The following is an 18,794-nucleotide window of genomic DNA, read 5'->3' on the forward strand; positions in this document are numbered from 1 at the left end:
AAGGAAATGCAATAGTTTTGGGGGACTTTAATCTTCGTATAGACTGGGCTAATTAAATTGGCAAAGATGGTCTGGAAGATGAGTTTATAGAATGATTTTGTGACAATTTCCTGAAGCAATATGTTGCAATAGCAGTAACTAAACATTTAATGAAACAATTGAAAAATGTTCAACATAAATTAGACCAGTGTGCCATTTCAAAAATGTCCAGTTTATAGATGGCGCCAGTTTTCAGATCGCCAGATTTGTGGTATTGTACCTGTACCCTGTACTTGCATTGGAGGCAATACAGCAAGGGTTAACTAGACTGGCCCCTGGAATGTGAGGGTTGTCTATGATGGGAGGCTGAGTAAATTGGGCCTACATGCTCTCTAATTTAGAAGAATGAGAGGTGACATCACTCACGGTTATGAAGGGACTTGACAGGGCAGATACTGAGATGTTGCTTCCCCTGGATGGGGAATCTAGAACAAGTCCCAGGATAAGGGACCGATCATGAGATGAGGATAAGTTTCTTCACTCAAAGAGATGTGAACCTTTGGAATTCTTTACCCGATAAGGTTGTGGATGTGCCATCATCGAATATGTTTAAGGCTGGGATAGACAGACCTTTGGTCTCACAGTGGATCAGGGTGTATGGGGGGGCGCAGGCAGGAAAGTGGAGCCGAAGTCCAAGATCAGCCATGATCATGCTAAATAGTGGAGCAGGCTCGAAGAGCCATCTTCTCCTGCTCCTAGTTATTCAGTTCTTATGCTCTTATAATGCTGAGGGAACATACACCAATCCAATGCATTTTGATGTAATGATTATTATAACCAGTGCAGCACACGATTACCTATGTGCTGAAGGAATAAGCTTCTCATTGATAATGTAGGTGCCCGGAATCTGAGAGGTCATGTTGTCTCAATGAATGAAACATGAGGAAAAATGCAATGAGAGCTTCCAGCAGCTCCTGGGTATAATTTGACATTGTGTTACCAGTAAAGCTGACAAGGTCTTGTCAAAGAGGCTGGACGAACACAAAGGTGGAAACAATTCAAGTTAGCTACAATGCTGCAGTTAGAAGGGTTGAACTGGCTGAAGCAGTGTTGAGAGTCTTATTGAATTACATAGAATTTTCAGCACAAGATCAGACCAATTGGCTCAACCAGTCTTTATGAGTGTTTATTCACCACATGAGCCCCCACTCATTATTTTTACATTGGGCGAAATGGTCCCAGATTTGCCCTAAGTGCAGTAACAGGCGGGAAAAGGAGTGTTTTACCAGACGGCCGCAATGGCGACTTTTCACATTGTATCATCCCAATCCTGCCTCATTAATCATGCATTCCCGGGAAACACACTGTTTCGATGGTGGGCGGTCTCCAATTCACCCGCCACACCGTCACCTTGCCGCTTCATCATGCCAGATGCCTCATTTAAAGTGCAACAGCGTGCACACCTTTTAGAGCTTCCGGCCCAGGACTGCTGCAAAGAAGACATGGCCCCGAAAGGCAAGAAGACTGCAGTCCCCAGGTTTAGTGACACATCCCTCAAGTGCCTTTTGGATGCCGTGGAGGCCCCGCTGTGATGTCCTCCACCCCCACTCTGGCTGCAAGAGGGGCAGCAACATTACCACTCCAGCTTGGTAGATGATGGCACTAGTGATCAGTGCCAATACTGCACAGAAGAGTTTGGCCATCCAATGCAGATAGAGGATGAATAATCTCATCTGTGCAGCCAGGATAAGGCGACCATCTCATCACTCTAAACTCACACATTCACAAGCTCGTAACACATTCACTGGCATTGTTATCAGGCAGCATATAATGTGTGCAAGGTGGATAAAATCCATGAGGGAAACTTGATCACACTATCACAACTGTTTTGCAATTTGTATTTATTTCAAGGTGCGTGCCCTGAATCCAGAAGTAATAAGTCCACCAAGACTTCAGAGATTTTGAAAAAAAAACTAAATTAGTCATTTATTAACAATAGAAAAGATTTCAAGCACATACATGGGTCTATAAATTACTACTAAAACCCCTAATTAATCTGGCTCCCAGTTACACCCCCATTAAGGCAACAGTTAAAAAAAAAGATTCCAGCAAGTTAACACAATACTCTGGGCAGTAGAATTCAAAGTGGCTTTTCCCAGTTTTGGATTCTGTAGACAACAGGCTTATTACACAGATACGGGAGGTTTCTCACACTTCTGGTAGATCTCACAATGCCTTCCTCCTTTATACATGTTTCTCCCTTTTAGTGTGTAAATTCCACTGTCCATATGTCTTTGGAACTTTGCCTTTCTCATAATATAAATGGTTTCACGTTGCTGCTACATTGTCAGTAACCCTTGAGAAAAATAAACACATTTCTCAGCTTGCTAGTCTGGCTGTTTGTAAACAGACTGAGATCCCTTTGAAAATAAAATCCCCCTTCATCTATCTACAAATGCAAATTCCATTTACACCTTATGTGCTAAGACCCCAACCATGTTTAACCATTAACATATTAAAGACACACCTTACTGCTTATCTTACTTCAATTTGCAGTCCGTTTGGCTACAAGATGTAATTGAATCACACACAGAGACAGAACAATATAACCCCCCCCATAAACTTACTTTACACTAAACCAGAAAAATATTATAATAATTATCATACCTTCATCACACCTCCCTACTTATCAAAAATGAACGTCATAGTTTCAAAAGACAGCTTCAATTTCTTAACCCATCTTTACACTACCTGCAATACTTATCTATATACTCATACTATTACATTATCAGATCCAGACATTAACATAGAAGTATATATATCAAATCCTTGGTATCTACATAAGTCATTGCAGTCCAGTGTCTGGGTTTTAATGGGCTTTAAGCTCTTGACAATGCAACTGCAATTAGATTTTCTCACCAGCCACGTGTATAATCTGTAGATTAAATGGTTGCAGTAATAAACTCCATCTGAATAGCCTTGCACTTTGGTCTCGCAAACTGTCCCTTACGTCCTTAAACAGCTGTGACATGAAATTTGAACCCTGATCTTTTTTTTTAATTCATTCATGGGATGTGGGCATCAATGTGCAGGCCAGCATTTATTACCCATCCCTAGTTGCCCTAGTTCAGAGTCACATGTGGGCCAGGCAAGGACAACAGGCTTCCTTCTCTAAAGGACATTAGTGAACCAGAACAATTGTTTCATGGTCATGATTAGATTAATTCCAGATTTTTATTGAATTCAAATTCCACCAATTGCTGTGGCAGGATTCAAACCCAGGCCCCCAGAGCATTACCCTGGGTCTGTAGATTACTAGTCCAGTGACAATACCACTATGCCATCACCTCCGCCTTGTGATATGATTGTATTTTTGGTAAACCATATCTTGTAAAAAATGTAGTCAACTCTTCCACAATTCTCTTTGTTGTAATAATTCTTAAAGGTATCACTTCAGGAAACTGTGTAGAAACATCCATTATTATCAGTAAGTACTGATTTCCACTTTTTGTCTTAAGGACGGGTCCTACACAATCAAACAGGACCCTAGTAAAAGGTTCTTCAAATGCTTGAATAGGAATTAAAGGTATCGGCTTAATCAGTGCTTGTGGTTTCCCTATCACCTGACATGTGTGACATGTTCTACAGAATTTGATTACATCTCCATGCAATCCACACCAATAAAAATGTTTTTGTATTTTCATCTGTATCTTTCTAATTCCTAAATGTATCCCCATTGAAATTTCATGAGATATTCTCAGGATCTCATATCTATATCTAAACGGTATAACAATTTGATGTACTTCCGTCCAGTTTTCATCTGCTGAAACTTGATACGGCCACTACTTTCTCATCAACACATTACCCTTAAGGTAATAACATTCTGGAATACATTCTGCCTCTGTTTCTGAGTAAGCTGTCTGATATAACTGTTTTATTCATGAATCCTGAATCTGTAACTGACTTATCTGTAACAACCTTATCAATGACAGTGTCAGCTAATTGAACTTCAACACCTTTTCCCTGCCTTATAACTTCCTCTTCTCCTGTTTCAACCTGTGAGATTGTGGTCTTGTTACTGCGCAATCTGGAAACAATCCACGATGCTCTTTCTGCAACACTTCTGTTGAAAATACCTCTACAGGCTGCTCAACTACCATTGGCATCACCCACATCTGTGACCCGGTTATATCATTACCTAAAATAAATTGAGCCCCTGCAATGGGCAAGTTTTCCACTACTCCAACAATCACATCACCTGTTTTTCACTTACTCTTTAAATTTACCTTCCACAATGGAATAGGTTTAGCATCTCCAGGAACCCCACTTGTTATCACCCACTCCAGCAATACTCCCTCTGAACAACAAATATCACTATCCCACAACATTAAGAATTGACTAGCCCCTGTGTCCCTTAACATTTTGGCACCTTTACCTACTCCACCCTGGAAAGACTTCCCCATCACATAAAAAATCTTTAAACATTTCTGCAACCTGTTCATCAGAACTCCCTTAGGTAAATTATGAACACATTCCCACTTATTTGCCGATCGTTGATTCTTCCTGTTTACTTGTTCACAAACCATTGGTTTTTCCTGTGCCTGAACCTCAGAACCCGCAGTACTTTTACTTCCAGAACTTTTCCGCACCCCAATAATTCCAGCAGGTTTTCCCTGTCATTTCCAACCCATTGGGTGGAGTTTTCTGAGCCCACTGGCGGCGGGTGTGATAGGTGGCATGCACGGAAAATATGAGGGGTCCCACTTCACGATGGCGTGAAGGCAGGTCGCGGTCGTCCGCTCAGCCCTCCAATGGTGGGCCGTGTTTCCCACCATTGGTTGGTGGGGAGCAAATTGTAATACATTAGCATATAATTAAAAGGCCATCCCGCTAGGCTCTTGGAACCCCACCGTATCGCCTGTCCATATCGGCGAGAAAGCACATCGACGTGTTTCACTACAGCACACAGGCACCGTGCACTCAGCGGCCTTCACTTTGGGGGAACTGAGGTGAGTGAACAGCAGCGTTCTCCACAGCTCGCCCATTGTTTACAGGCCTCAGGGGCACCGGGGGGGGGCGGGGGCAACTGATGCCTGGCCTGCATGTGACTGCTGAGGGGTGGAAGGTGCCTTGGGGGGCAAGTGCTGGCCAGCCCCACAGGCGGCTGCTGAGGGAGAGGGGAAGGCGTCGAGTGCTGCCCTGATGCCGCATTCTGTGCACAGGTAATCAAGGTGGGGGGGGAGGGTAAGCGGGGGAAATGGCCACACATTAGGGACACCTGTATAAATTGACCGTGCCTCTGCAACGAACACAGGTCAGGCACAGCCACAGTGATATGATTGGGGTCGGGCTCCTAGCCTGCCCACCCATGCAAACAATGCGGAGTCATCAAAGGGCCACCAAGTGCTCCATACATTCCTCTCCACTGCCCCCCGCGCCACACCCCCCTGGCACAGACTTCAAGTCCACCACCACTTTACTCGGCCGCAGAGCAGTTGGACTGCACACATTGTACAATCTCCTCGCCAGTGCTGACCATGCAGCAGACACAGCCCTTTGCAATCTCAGCATCCTGGTTTGGATCAATATCCCCCCAAGTACAGCCATGATAACCACGTCTCTCTCTCTCTCTTTTATGCTGCAGGAGGACCACATCAGTATCATGGATCCTGGTGACCTAGCTGTATGCCTGATGGGCTACAGAGACCCCAGAAAACGGAGGAGAGAGTGACTGAGGCTCCTGGCTGCGTAAAGGCAGGAGCAGAAACCTCATGAAGAAGAGGCAGCAGGGGCTCCCAGACACGTTGCCCAGGAGCGACAGCGAGCTGTGGCCGGTCAGCGCCTAGCAACGCCCAGGGTCTATAGACGCTGCCTACCCTTCCTGCAGATGACTGAGAACCAGTGTCGCCGACGACTGCACATGTCTAGGGACCTGGTGGCTCACATCTGCCACTTACTGCAGGACTTGGTGCCAAGGGAACATGTGAAAGTGACTGCGGTGCTCAATTTCTATGCCAGTGGCTCCTTTCAGGGCTCCACAGGTTACCTCTGTGGGATTTCACAATCCGCCACCCACAAATGTATCCATGAGGTCACGGGTGCCATCTTCTCCATGGCACACAACATTGTGCATTTCGCCCGGGGCCGGGACAGTCAGGATGTAAGGGGTATTGGATTCGCCCTGATCTCGGGATTCCCACAGGTGCAGGGTGTGATTGACTGCACTCATGTGGTGCTCTGGTCTCCATCGCTACACTCGGTGACTTCATCAACTGCAAGGGCTTCCACTCACCGAATGTGCAGCTGGTGTGTGACCACCTGAAACACATTCTGCAGGTGTGCGCACGGTTTCCAGGGAGTGTGCACGATGCCTACATCCTGAGTTGCTCGCAGATCCCTGCAGTATTCCAGGGTCCACAGAGGCTGCAGGGTTGGCTCCTTAGGGACAAGGGCTATCCACAGAGGCCACGGCTGATGACACCCGTGCAGTGGCCTCAGACTGCAGCAGAGCGACGGTATAATGAGGCTCATGCAGCAACTCGCACCTTGGTGGAGCAGACCATTGGGATGCTGAAGATGTGGTTCCAGTGCCTGGACTGGTCTGGTGGAGTCCTGCAATACTGTCTGCGGCGGTGTCACGCATCATTGTCATTTGCTGCGCCCTTTACAACCTGGCACTGCAATGGGGAAAGGAGCTGGCTGAGGAGGAGATAGAGGAGTTGCATGTCTCCTCCGATGAGGAGGGCGCTGACGGGGATGAGGGTGAGGGGGTCCTCAGTGGTGACGATGACGGGGATGAGGTTCTCGCAATGGTTAGACAAGGCAGGCGCCCTTGGGAGGCCCTCATAGCTGCCAGATTTGTGGAGGATGATGATGACATGCAGTGAGGTGACCCCATAGATCCTCACATCGCAGTTGTGAACATTTGACTCCAGTCTGGCTAATGGCAGCGCCAATACCCTGTGTGAGAATGTTCCTGTCATGGAGATGCATTGGAGGCCCTAATAGTCGCTCGATCGCAGGAGGATGATGACGACATGCAGTGAGGACAGTCCATAGATCTTCAAACAGCCTCTGAGAATGTCTGACTCCTGTCTGGCTGAGGGCAGCTCACTTGCGCTCCATGATCAGGGCCATCTCAGAGACGCAGCCATGAAACTTTATATGAAGCTGATGAAACTGATGCTGTGTCCGCCTTCAGCCCTTCAGGAGCTGGTGCACAGCATCACTGGTCATAGATGCTGGTGTGATGGGGGCCAGCCCCACCTTAAAGGTGCTGAGAGCACACAGAGAGTATGAGTGAACTCTGTGGTGCCTGCGCACTACATTCTGGCACCAATGACCAGCACCGTCGAGGTGCAGGCATCAGTAATATTTCCAGGGAGTGTGAGGCTGGACCATCACTTTGGTCTGAAGGCTGCACAGAGCACAGGTAAGAGGCCCTGGGCTGAGACACCTGCCTTTATCTTGTTCAAAAAGGTTTCACATCTGAGTGACACAAACACTGCTCATCAGAACAAGGAGCCATAGGCAGGGAGACATTCTTGGGAGTTTATTGACAATAGTGAACAGTATGTACAAGTGATCAACATCCATGCCCAGGCTATGAAACTACTTTTATCTAACTGTCCTAACCCTGCCGCTATGTCTTGGTGCTCCCCGGACATCCACAGCGGAGGTGGAGACAGCTTGCTGACTGTGACGCCCTGTCTGTGAAGACCTTGGCGGGCGTCCTCTGGAGGGCCGAGACCTGGAGGGCCCCGGCCTGATTTCGGGGTCCTGTTTCGTGGCAGTGGCACTCTCCTCGAGCTGTGAAGCTGGAGCTGCTGAGATCACAGGAAGTGGAGAGTCAGACGGGCCAGTCACTCCCAGAGTCACCTGGTGGATGACCCCGGAGTGTGCACCTGCTGATCCTCCTCCCTATGGGTGCCTGAGGGCCCCTGGCTGACTCTGTGAGTGGAAGGGGGAGCTGGAGTAAGGTTGAGCTGCCCCGCACCCCTCTCGCATACACACTGTTGGAGGCCAACTATGGCATCAGCGATGGAGTTAAACCCGCACAGCAGCACAGGAGTGACATCCTGGACCAAGGTCTCCATGGCGGCCACCATCCTGCCAGTGTTGACCTCGGTGCATTGCAATGCCGATGCTGTCACCTCAGCCTGAAGATGGATAGATCCTCCATCGCGCCTTGCAATTCGCGGAGTGCAGCGGCCACCCCTTCCTGATGTTCCCGAACTTGTCTTTGCAGCTCCAGCAACTGTGCCATGACCGAGTCCAGACGCTCGTCATCGGAGTCGGACCCAGCAACTTTCTGGCCTCCAGCCGTCCGCCATTTTCATCAGCAGTTAGGACTCCATTTTACCCACCGGCTACTGCACGTAGTGCAATTCTGGGAAAATTCAGCCCATTGACTTTGTGTGCCCAACTTTATTACAATGAAAACATCTCAATCTTCAAGTGTCACTTTTACCCTCAGCGCCTTCCTTTTTAGTTTGACAAAGAACTTCCTGAGAATATCGACCTACTCCATCTCTTCCCTTACTACCCACCGTCCGTTCACCTTCCTACTTTCTATCCTTCTCTGATTTAAAAGGGTGACGAGAAAAGGTTTAGCTCTATGAACTAACTCATAATCATCAGCCATCTCTCCTGCTTGTCTTACCGTTTTACCCCTCTGTTCCTCCACGTGAGTTCTCACTACCGAAGGAACTAAATCTTTAAATTCTTCCAAAAGAATTACTTCCCTACGAGCTGCATGTGTTGTCTCTATCTTTAATGCCATATCCACCAGTGAAAATTACTTTGTTTTACTCTCAAACTCAATATAAGTTTGGCCCAGGCTGTTTTCTCATATTCCTAAATTTTTGCCTGTGTGCCTCAGGAACCAACTCATATGCACTCAAAATAGCCTTTTTTACCACCTCATAATCCACCGGCATTTCTTCTGACAGTGAAGCATAAACCTCATGAACTCTACCCACTAACCTAGATTGCAACAGCAGTGACCGGTTTTCTCGTGGCCATTTCATCTGTCTAGCTATCATCTCCAAAAGGAATAAAGAATGCCTCCACATCTCTTTCTTCAAATTTCAGAAGGGCTTGCACAAATTTAAATATCTCCCCACTGGGTTTTAGGTTAGAGGCTTTTTTCATCATCAAGTATTTCCTCAGCATCTGAGGTCTCTTTTTTAAACTCCACCTTATAAGTTAGTACTCCCTTTTCCTTTCCTTCCCTCTTCCTCCTTTTCTAACCTCGCCATTTCGAATCCCCACTCCTGTCTTTTTTTCTCTCTCTTGCCTTTCTGCCAGTTCCCTCTGGAATGTCCTTTCTTTCTCTGCTGCCTCTAGTTCCAGTTTTTTTTTTCACTTCCATTGCTTATTCAAATTCAAGCTTCTTGATTTGTAACTGAAGTCTTACTACCTCCAGCTCTGACTTACTAGTGTCAGGTATCACTTCCAACTCAAATGTTGTGCTATCACGTCAACTATGCCTGCTTTCCTTGCCCCTACAGGTAACCTCAACTGCAACTTATCCACCAACTCTATTAACCTACCCTTAGGTACTTTTTGTAACCCAATCAGACTTATATCTTCTACTTCCAAAAATGTTTTAGCCATAGATACAGCCATTTTTGCAGTCTCACCACTTTAAAAATCCATCACGCCAACTCTTGAATTCAAAGCGCTTCTTGTAGTCGCACCTTTTAAGATTCGCCAACTTCAAATCAATCAAAGAATTTCGAATATCCCACAAAGAGCCCCCAATTTGTTATGATGCGGCAGATGATGTGTGTCAGGTGGACCAAATCCAGGAGGGAAACTTCATCACATTATCACAACGGTTTTGCAATTTGTATTTATTTCAGATGCGCGCCCTGAATTCAGAAATAATAAGTCCACCAAGACTTTAGACAATTTTTGAAAAACTACAATAAACACTTATAACAAAAGAAAAGATTTCAAGCACACACATAAGTCTACAAATTACTACTATATTAACTCCTAAAATCCTTAATTAATCTGGCTTCCAGTTTCGCCCCCATTAAGGCAATGGAAAAAAAAGATTTTAAACAGATTCCAGTGAGTTAACACAATATCCTGGACAGTAGAATTCAAAGTGCTTTTCCCAAATTCGGTTTCTGTAGACAGCACAAAAAATAGAGGCTTCTCATACTTCTGGTAGATCTTACAATGCCTTCATCCTATATACATGTTTCTCTCTTTCTAATGTGTAAATTCCATTGTCCATATATCTTTAGAACTTCAACTTTCTCATAATATAAACAGACTGAGATCCCTTTGAAAATCAAATCCCCCTTCATTTATCTACAAATGCAAATTCTCTTTACATCTTACATGCTAAGATCCCAACTATAATTGCTTATTACCATATTAAAGACACTCTATACCTTACTTCTTTTGATACTTCAACTTGCAGTCTGTTTGGCTACAAGATGTAATTAAATCACCACACACAGACAGAACAACACAAACATCCATAAGTTAAAATCAAAATACTGCGGATGCTGGAAATCTGAAACAAAAACAAAAATAGCTGGAAAAACTCAGCAGGTCTGACAGCATCTGTGGAGAGGAAGACAGAGTTAACGTTTCAAGTCTGTATGACTATTCATCAGAACTAAAGAGAAATAGAAGTGTGCTGAAATATAAGCTGTTTAAGGGGGGGTGGGACAGGTGAAGCTGGATAGGTGGAGGCAAAGGAGAGATTGCCAAATATGTCATAAACAAAAGGTCAAAGGGGTGTTAACGGTAGTGATGTTAGCTAAAGGATGTGCTAATGGTGACATTAAGGGTAGAAAGCAGGATGAGCAAGTGACAGATGGCCCTAGTGGGAGTGGGATGGGGTGAAGGGATCGAATTTATTGGTCATTTATATAAACGACACACATGACTATGTGGGGGGTAGGAATAGTAAGTTTGCGGATGACACAAAGATTGGCCGGGTGGTTAACAGTGAGGTTGAGTGTCTTGGGTTACAGGAAGATATAGACGGGATGGTCAAATGGGCAGATAAGTGGCAGATGGAATTTAACCCTGAAAAGTGTGAAATGATACACTTTGAAAGGAGTAATTTGACAAGGAAGTATTCAATGAACGGCATAAGACTAGGAAGTTCTGAGGAACAAAGGGACCTTGGCGTGTGTGTCCATAGATCTCTGAAGGCGGAGGGGCATGTTAGTGAGGTGGTGAAAAAGGCATATGGGACACTTGCCTTAATCAATTGAGGCATAGATTACAAAAGTAGGGAGGTCATGTTGGAGTTGTATAGAACCTTGGTGAGGCCACAGCTGGAGTACTGTGTGCAGTTCTGGTTGCCACATTATAGGAAGGATGTGATTGCACTGAAGGGGGTGCAGAGGAGATTCACCAGGATGTTGCCTGGGATGAAACATTTAAGTTATGAAGAGAGGTTGGATAGACTTGGGTTGTTTTCATTGGAGCAGTGAAGACTGAGGGGTGACCTGATCGAGATGTACAAGATTATGAGGGGCATGGACAGGGTGGATAGGGAGCAGCTGTTCCCCTTAGTTGAAGGGTCAGTCACAAGGGGACATAAGTTTAAGGTGAGGGGCTGGAGGTTTAGGGGGGATGTGAGGAAAAACATTTTTACCCAGAGGGTGGTGATGGTCTGCAATGCACTGCCTGGGAGGGTGGTGGAGGCGGGTTGCCTCTCATCCTTTAAAAAGTACCTGGATGAGCACTTGGCACGTGATAACATTCAAGGCTATGGGCCAAGTGCTGGTAAATGGGATTAGGTAGGTAGGTCAGATGTTTTTCATATGTCGGTGCAGACTCGATGGGCCGAAAGGCCTCTTCTGCACTGTGAGATTCTGTGATTCTGTGAAATACGCTAAAAGGTGGAGATAAAACAATGGATGGAAATTAATTTTAAAAATAATGATAGAAATAGGTGGGAAAAAAAAGCTATATATATAACAAATATATAATAATTATTAGAAAAAAGGGGATCAAAAGGGGGGTGAGGATGGAGGAGAGAGTTCATGGACTGAAGTTGTTGAACTCAATGTTAAGTCCGGAAGGCTGTAAAGTGCCTAGTCGGAAGATGAGGTGCTGTTCTTCCAGTTTGCGTTGAGCTTCACTGGAACATTGCAGCAGGCCAAGGACGGACATGTGGGCATGAGAGCAGGGTGGAGTGTTGAAATGGCAAGCGACAGGGAGGTCTGGGTCATGCTTGTGGACAGACCGAAGATGTTCTGCAAAGCGGTCACCCAGTCTGCGTTTGGTCTCTCCAATGTAGAGGAGACCGCATTGGGAGCAGCGAATGCAGTAGACTAAATTGAGAGAAGTGCAAGTGAAATGCTGCTTCACTGAAAAGGAGTGTTTGGGCCCTTGAATGGTGAGGAGAGGGGAATAAAGGGGGAGGTGTTGCATCTTCTGCGGTTGCATGGGAAGGTGCCTAGGGAGGCGGTTGAGGTGTAGGGGGTGATGGAGTAGTGGACCAGGGTGTCCCGGAGGGAACGGTCCCTACGGAATGCCGCCAGGGGGGGTGAAGGGAAGATGTGTTTAGTGGTGGCATCATGCTGGAGTTGGTGGAAATAGTGGAGGATGATCCTTTGAATGCGGAGGCTGGTGGGGTGATAAGTGAGGACAAGCGGGACCCTATCATGGTTCTGGGAGGGAGAGGAAGGTGTGAGGGCGGATGCGCGGGAGATGGGCCGGACACGGTTGAGGGCCCTGTCAACCACCACGGGTGGAAAACCTCGGTTATGGAAGAAGGAAGACATGTCAGAGGAACTGTTTTGGAAAGTGGCATCATTGGAACAGATGCGACGGAGGCGAAGGAACTGAGAGAATGGGATGGAGTCCTTACAGGAAGCGGGGTGTGAGGAGCTGTAATCGAGGTAGCTGTGGGAGTCGGTGGTCTTGTAATACCCATAAACACCCATACCCATAAACAAACACCCATCAACCTACTTTACGCTAAACCAGAAAAATATTACGAAAATTACTATACCTTCATCACTAGCATCTCACTCACTGCCAGCTCAAGGGACATCATCACTCATTCTCACACACACCCTCATATCTCTACCTGGCCTGATCTCCTCTGGAGATTGCCTCCTCAGCCCTCACCATCTTGAGGCCCCTTGCACAGATCAACATGTGCCCCCACACACACACTGGGTTACCCCCCTTCCCCTGTACAGCTCTCATCCTGCAGCCTCTTCCATTGCCTGAGGCCATTTCTCCCCCTTCCCCAAACAAGCCCTAGCCCTGCAGCCATTGAATAGACACCCCCGCCTTCTGGCTGGTCTGGTAGGTAGAGACCTGCCTGTGAGCCCCCCTAAAAGTGATGTGGTGCTGTCTGTGAAGCCTGGCGCTGATGACTTTGAGTGCTGCCCGAAGCAAGGTAGGGAAATAAACCTCGAAGTCCTAAGTGAAATGCAGCTGACCGGCTGCAGGTCACTTATGTACAGTTGTGAAACATGTCGGTGTAGAATCACGCTGATGTGCTCAGATGATCCAGCGTGGTGGGATAATTCCGGTGGGCTGGTCTTATAATAATACACAGATGTATTACATTGAGGCTCCCGACATCTAACAGCGGGAAACACAGCCCGCCATTGACAGGCAGAGAGGATGATCGCAAACTGGCTTCACATCGTCACAAAACCGATTTTTGGTCTTCTGGTCATATTGTCTGCTCACACCGTCAAACATACACGACGCCAGCAGGCAAGGAAAATCCCACCCATTTTCTCACCCAACAACCACGTCCTTCTATTCCGAGAAAGGTTAAATCATGACGACGTGGTGCACAGATTAGGCTAGTGTTCCCTTGAGTACAGAAGATTAAGCTGTGTTCTAATTGTGGTATTTAAGATGGCTAAATGAACTAGCGGGGTAGATAGAGAGAAAATATTTTCTCTAGTGGGGGTATTGAATACAAAGGGGCATAACCTTAAAATTAGAGCTGAGCTGTTTATGGGTGAGGTCAGGGAGCTATTCTTCACAGATCGGGTAGCAAAAACTCTGAACTCTCCTCATAAAAGCTGTTGAGGCTGCAGGGGGTCAATAGAAAATTTCAAAACTGAGATTGTTAGATTTTTGTCAGGGCAATGATTTTCAGGGTTACGTTACCAAGGCATGTGATTGGATTCAAGAAGCAGAATAGGAAAGGCAGAACAGCGTCGAAGGGCTGAATGGCCTCCTCCTGTTCCTGATTTCCACTTTTCTCTCCTTGTGTAAGACCCCATTTCTTGCTGCCAAATTTTAAACCCGCCTTTTCTTAAAAGAAAATATTCCCACTCAGCTCGATCGTTCAATATCCTCGAATCAGCCAACTTTCCACTTCAGAAACTGGAAGAGAAATTATGTAAACAGCGTCTGGTACAGGCACTCATTGGGAATTGTTCCATTTTGCCTCAGTGTTCACTGCCAAAAGAATACTATCCTATCTTTTCATTTTTTAAAAATTAAATGTCATGTTTGATATTTCATAGGTTGAGTTGAGAGACTGGTGGCAAATTTGGAAATTGAAATGAAAGGAGCTGAAGTCCTTTGTGATCCGTATATACTTCTGTAAAGTCAAATGGGGAAGGAACTGAGGCCACATTGTGAATCAGAAAGAGATCATTACAATCCCGAACAGTGGCATCTAGGAAACCATTGTTATATTCACGAAGGCTAAAGACTGGGGAGGCTGAACCTCTGTAACCTCATGGCCTCAGTATATCCCCCACTCTACCAATACCACCAAGCCAGGGGATCAACTCAAGTTCAATGAAGAGTGCAGGAGGCCATGCCAGGAGCAGTACCAGGCATACCTAAAAACGAGGTGTCAACCTAGTGAAGCTATAACTCAGGACTACTTGCGTGCCAAACAGCATAAGCAGCAAGTGATAGACAAAGCAAAGCAATTCCACAACCAATTGGGTCAGATCTAAGCTCTGCAGTCCTGCAACATCCACATGTGAATGGTCATGGACAATTAAATAACTCACTGGGGGAGGAGGTTCCACAAATATCCTCACCCTCAATGCTGGGAGAGCCCAGCACATCAGCACAAAAGATAAGGCTGAAGCATTTGCAACAATCTTCAGCCAGAAGTACCGAGTGGATGATCCATCTCGGCCTCCTCTAGAGGCCCCGAGCGTCTGGTTCACTAATGTCCTTTAGGGAAGGGAACCTGCCATCCTTATCTGATCTGGGCTACATGACACGCAGCAATGTGGTTGACTCTTAAATACCCTTTGAACAAGGGCAGTTAGGGATGGGCAATAAATGCTGGCCTGGCCAGCGGCGCCCACATCCTATGAACGAATAATAAAAAAAATCACAGATGCCAGTCTTCAGTGAATTCAATTCACCCTGACAATTTTCCAGCAATAGTACTGAAGAGTTGTGCTCCAGAACTTGCTACACTCCTAGCCAAGCTGTTCCAGTCTGGCTACAACAGTGGCATCTACCCGGCAATGTGGAAATTTGCCCAGGTATGTCCTGTGCACAAAAAGCAGGAAAAATCCAACCCGACCAATTACCGCCCCATCAGTCTACTCTCAATCATCAGTAGTGATGGAAAGGGTCATCAACAGTGCTACCAAGTGGCACTTACGTAGCAATAACCTGCTCACTGATGCCCAGTTTGGGTTCCGCCAGGGCCACTCAGCTCCTGACCTCATTACAGCCTTGGCTCAAACATGGACAAAAGAACTGAACCCCAGAGGTGAGGTGAGAGTGATTGCACCTGACATCAAGGCAGTATTAGACCGAATGTGGCATCAAGGAGCCCTAACAAAACTGGAGTCAATGGGGCTCGAAGAAAACTCGCCACTGGTTGGAGTCATATGTAGTGCATCACCTCAGCTCCAGGACATCACTGCAGGAGTTCCTCAGGGTAGTGTTCTAGGTTCAACCATCATTAGTTGCTTCATCAATGACCTTCCCTCTATCATAAGGTCAGAAGTGGGAATGTTCGGCGATGATTGCACAATGTTATGCACCATTCGCGACTCCTCAGATGCTGAAATAGTCCATGTCAAATGCAGCAAGTCCTGGACAATATCCAGGCTTGGGCTGACAAGTGGCAAGAATCATTCGCGCTACACAAGTGCCAGGCAATGACCATCTCCAAACAAGTGAGAATCTAACCATCACCCCTTGACATTCAATGGCATTACCATCGCTGAATCCCCCACCACCAACATCCTGGGGTTACCATTGACCAGAAACTGGACTGGACTAGCCTCAGAATTCTGTGGCAAGTAACTCACTTCTGGGCTGCCCGCTATCTACAATGCACAAGTCAGGAGCGTGATGGAATACTCTCCACTTGCCTGGATGAGTGCAGCTCCAACAACGCACAAGAAGCTTGACACCTGGATGGACAAAGCAACCCGCTTGATTGGCACCCCATCCACAAACATTCACTCCCTCCACCACCAACGCACAGTAGCAGCATTGTGTACCATCTACAAGTTGCACTACAGGAATTCACCAAGGCTCCTGAGGCAAGCCTTCCAAACCTACGACCGCTACCAGCTAGAAGGACAAAAGCAGCAGACACATGGGAACACTGCCACCTGCAAGTGCCCCTACAAGTCACTCACCATCCTGACTTGGAAATATATCGCCGTTTCTTCACTGTCGCTGGGTCAAAATTCTGGAACTCCCTCCCTAACAGCACTGTAGGTGTACCTACACCACGTAGACTGCAGTAGTTCAAGAAGGCAGCTCACCACCAGCTTCTCAAGGGTAATTAGGGATGGGCAATAAATGCTGGCCTTACCAGCGACACTCACATCCCATGAATGAATTTAAAAAAAGGAAAAGACTTGGAACAGACAGCAGGTTGGGCAAAAGCTGTGGAGAGGGAACATTGGGTTTCTCTGTAACTCCTTCAAGCTCTCTGTGCTCCTCAACCTCCGGCCCATTGCGCATTTCCTATGGTCTTCATTCCACCATTGGCGGCAGTGCCTTCAGCTCCCTAGGCTCTAAGCTCTGCAATTCGCTTCCCAATTCGCTCAGCATTTTGACCTCTCCTCCTTTAAGATCCTCCTTACAACCTATTTCTTTGACCAAGCTTTAGGTCACCTGTCCTAATATCTGCTCCTGTGTCTGATAATGCTCCTGTGAAGGGTGTTTCACTACATTGAAGGCGTTATAGAAATGCAAGTTGTTGTTGGTTAATGTTTGAAGCCAATGACCTTTCATCAGGACAAGAGGATTTTACAGATGAATGGTTTTCAAAAAGATACAGAGCCAGGGATAAGAAAAGGGAGAGGCCTGTGATAGGGTGGAGGACAGGAGTGATTAAAAGGCAGAAGGGATGAGGGAGCAAGGTAACAAAATTGGGTGGTAATGTGATTGGTTTAGAGACAAAGGGCTGAATTCTCCCCTCGTCGAGGGGGAAGTTGATGGGCGTGCTTCCGATCGGCACCCCCGATTGGAGGTGCGGTGCCATTTTACGTGGGTGAGCCAAATAAGGCCCACCCAGCATGACGTCTGCAAGGAAGCGCTATGCGCTCCCTGTTCGGGCAAGGGAGGGTGCCTAAAATCAAGAGTGCGCTCTTTTGCGCATGCGCACAAAAGAGCGCACTCATCTCCCTGAGGCTAAGTGCAGCCTCAGGGAGATCGGCTGTACATTAAAAAATATTAAAAATAGAAAAATAAAATTCCCCCTACAGGTCCCCTCATGGGACGTTGGAATTGGGACATGTTCATAATTTCCAAAAAAACTTTATTAGAATTTTTAAAACCCTACATGAAACCCCATCCTGCCCGTGGATGAGGTTTCATGTTTTTTCTAGTTCATGCCGCGGCTCCTGGCCGACCCGCCAACCTTATGTTTGGACGGGCAGGTCCACTAATTACTTTAATTGATCTGCCAATGGCCTCAATTGGCCATTGACAGGTCGGCAGCTGATTTTGCCTTCCGGAAAATTTAAATGGGGCGGGATGACGTCAGGAGTTCCGCCCAACATCATCGGGCGTCATTTTACACAGCGGCGAGCGGGCCCCGCCCCCGCTCGCCGATGGTAAAATCCAGTCCGAAAGGTGGACCCAGAGGAAGTGTAAACCATTGGAGCAGAACAGCTAAGGGAGAGGTGGCTCTCTTAGGGAGACGTAGAAAATCTAACAAAGTGTGAATGTGGCACAAGAAAAGCAAATGGGGCCTTCTTATTTCTTGTCCTACTGTATTCATCATATGCCTCTCAATGCTTACATTTTTAAAAGACCTGCAAGAATTTTAGCATTCAGAATTCAAGGTTATCATCTGTGAATAAACAATTTCCTTGTAAAACAGACTCCAGAACTTATCCCTGAATTCCCTGGTTTACATTGATTATAATAGCCATACTCTTTCAGCTCCAATACACTTGACTGCCCACCATCATTTGCTTTGAAATTGCAATGGGTTCAATACCAGGACAGTCGCTCAGCAAAGCAGCACAGTTGTGTTCCTGCGCTTGCAAGAATGAGATGGTAATGTGGACCTGTGCCCACTGTAGGCCGAATGTTGACGTGTGTCTCATTCTAGCTGTCAAAGTGGATCATACTGAATGCTCTTGAAATCAGCAGCTGTTGGAAGTGCGATCTGTAATAACAGGGAAGTCTAGAGCTAGCGAGCTATTCAAATGGAGAACATTTTGGATGCAGTGTAGGAGCAAAGAGGAGCAAAGTAATTTTACATTTTAATTTGGCAAAAATGCCTTTTTTTTTTACCTCCACTAGGTTTCATTTTCTATTTAACTTAATGTGCTGTTTTTCATAAGGAAACTTCAGACACAAACCATATGACTTTAGAAAGGCAACAATCGTTTATTATAGAC

Source organism: Cetorhinus maximus, chromosome 2 (assembly GCF_964194155.1).
Source record: "Cetorhinus maximus chromosome 2, sCetMax3.hap1.1, whole genome shotgun sequence".
NCBI lineage: Eukaryota > Metazoa > Chordata > Chondrichthyes > Lamniformes > Cetorhinidae > Cetorhinus > Cetorhinus maximus.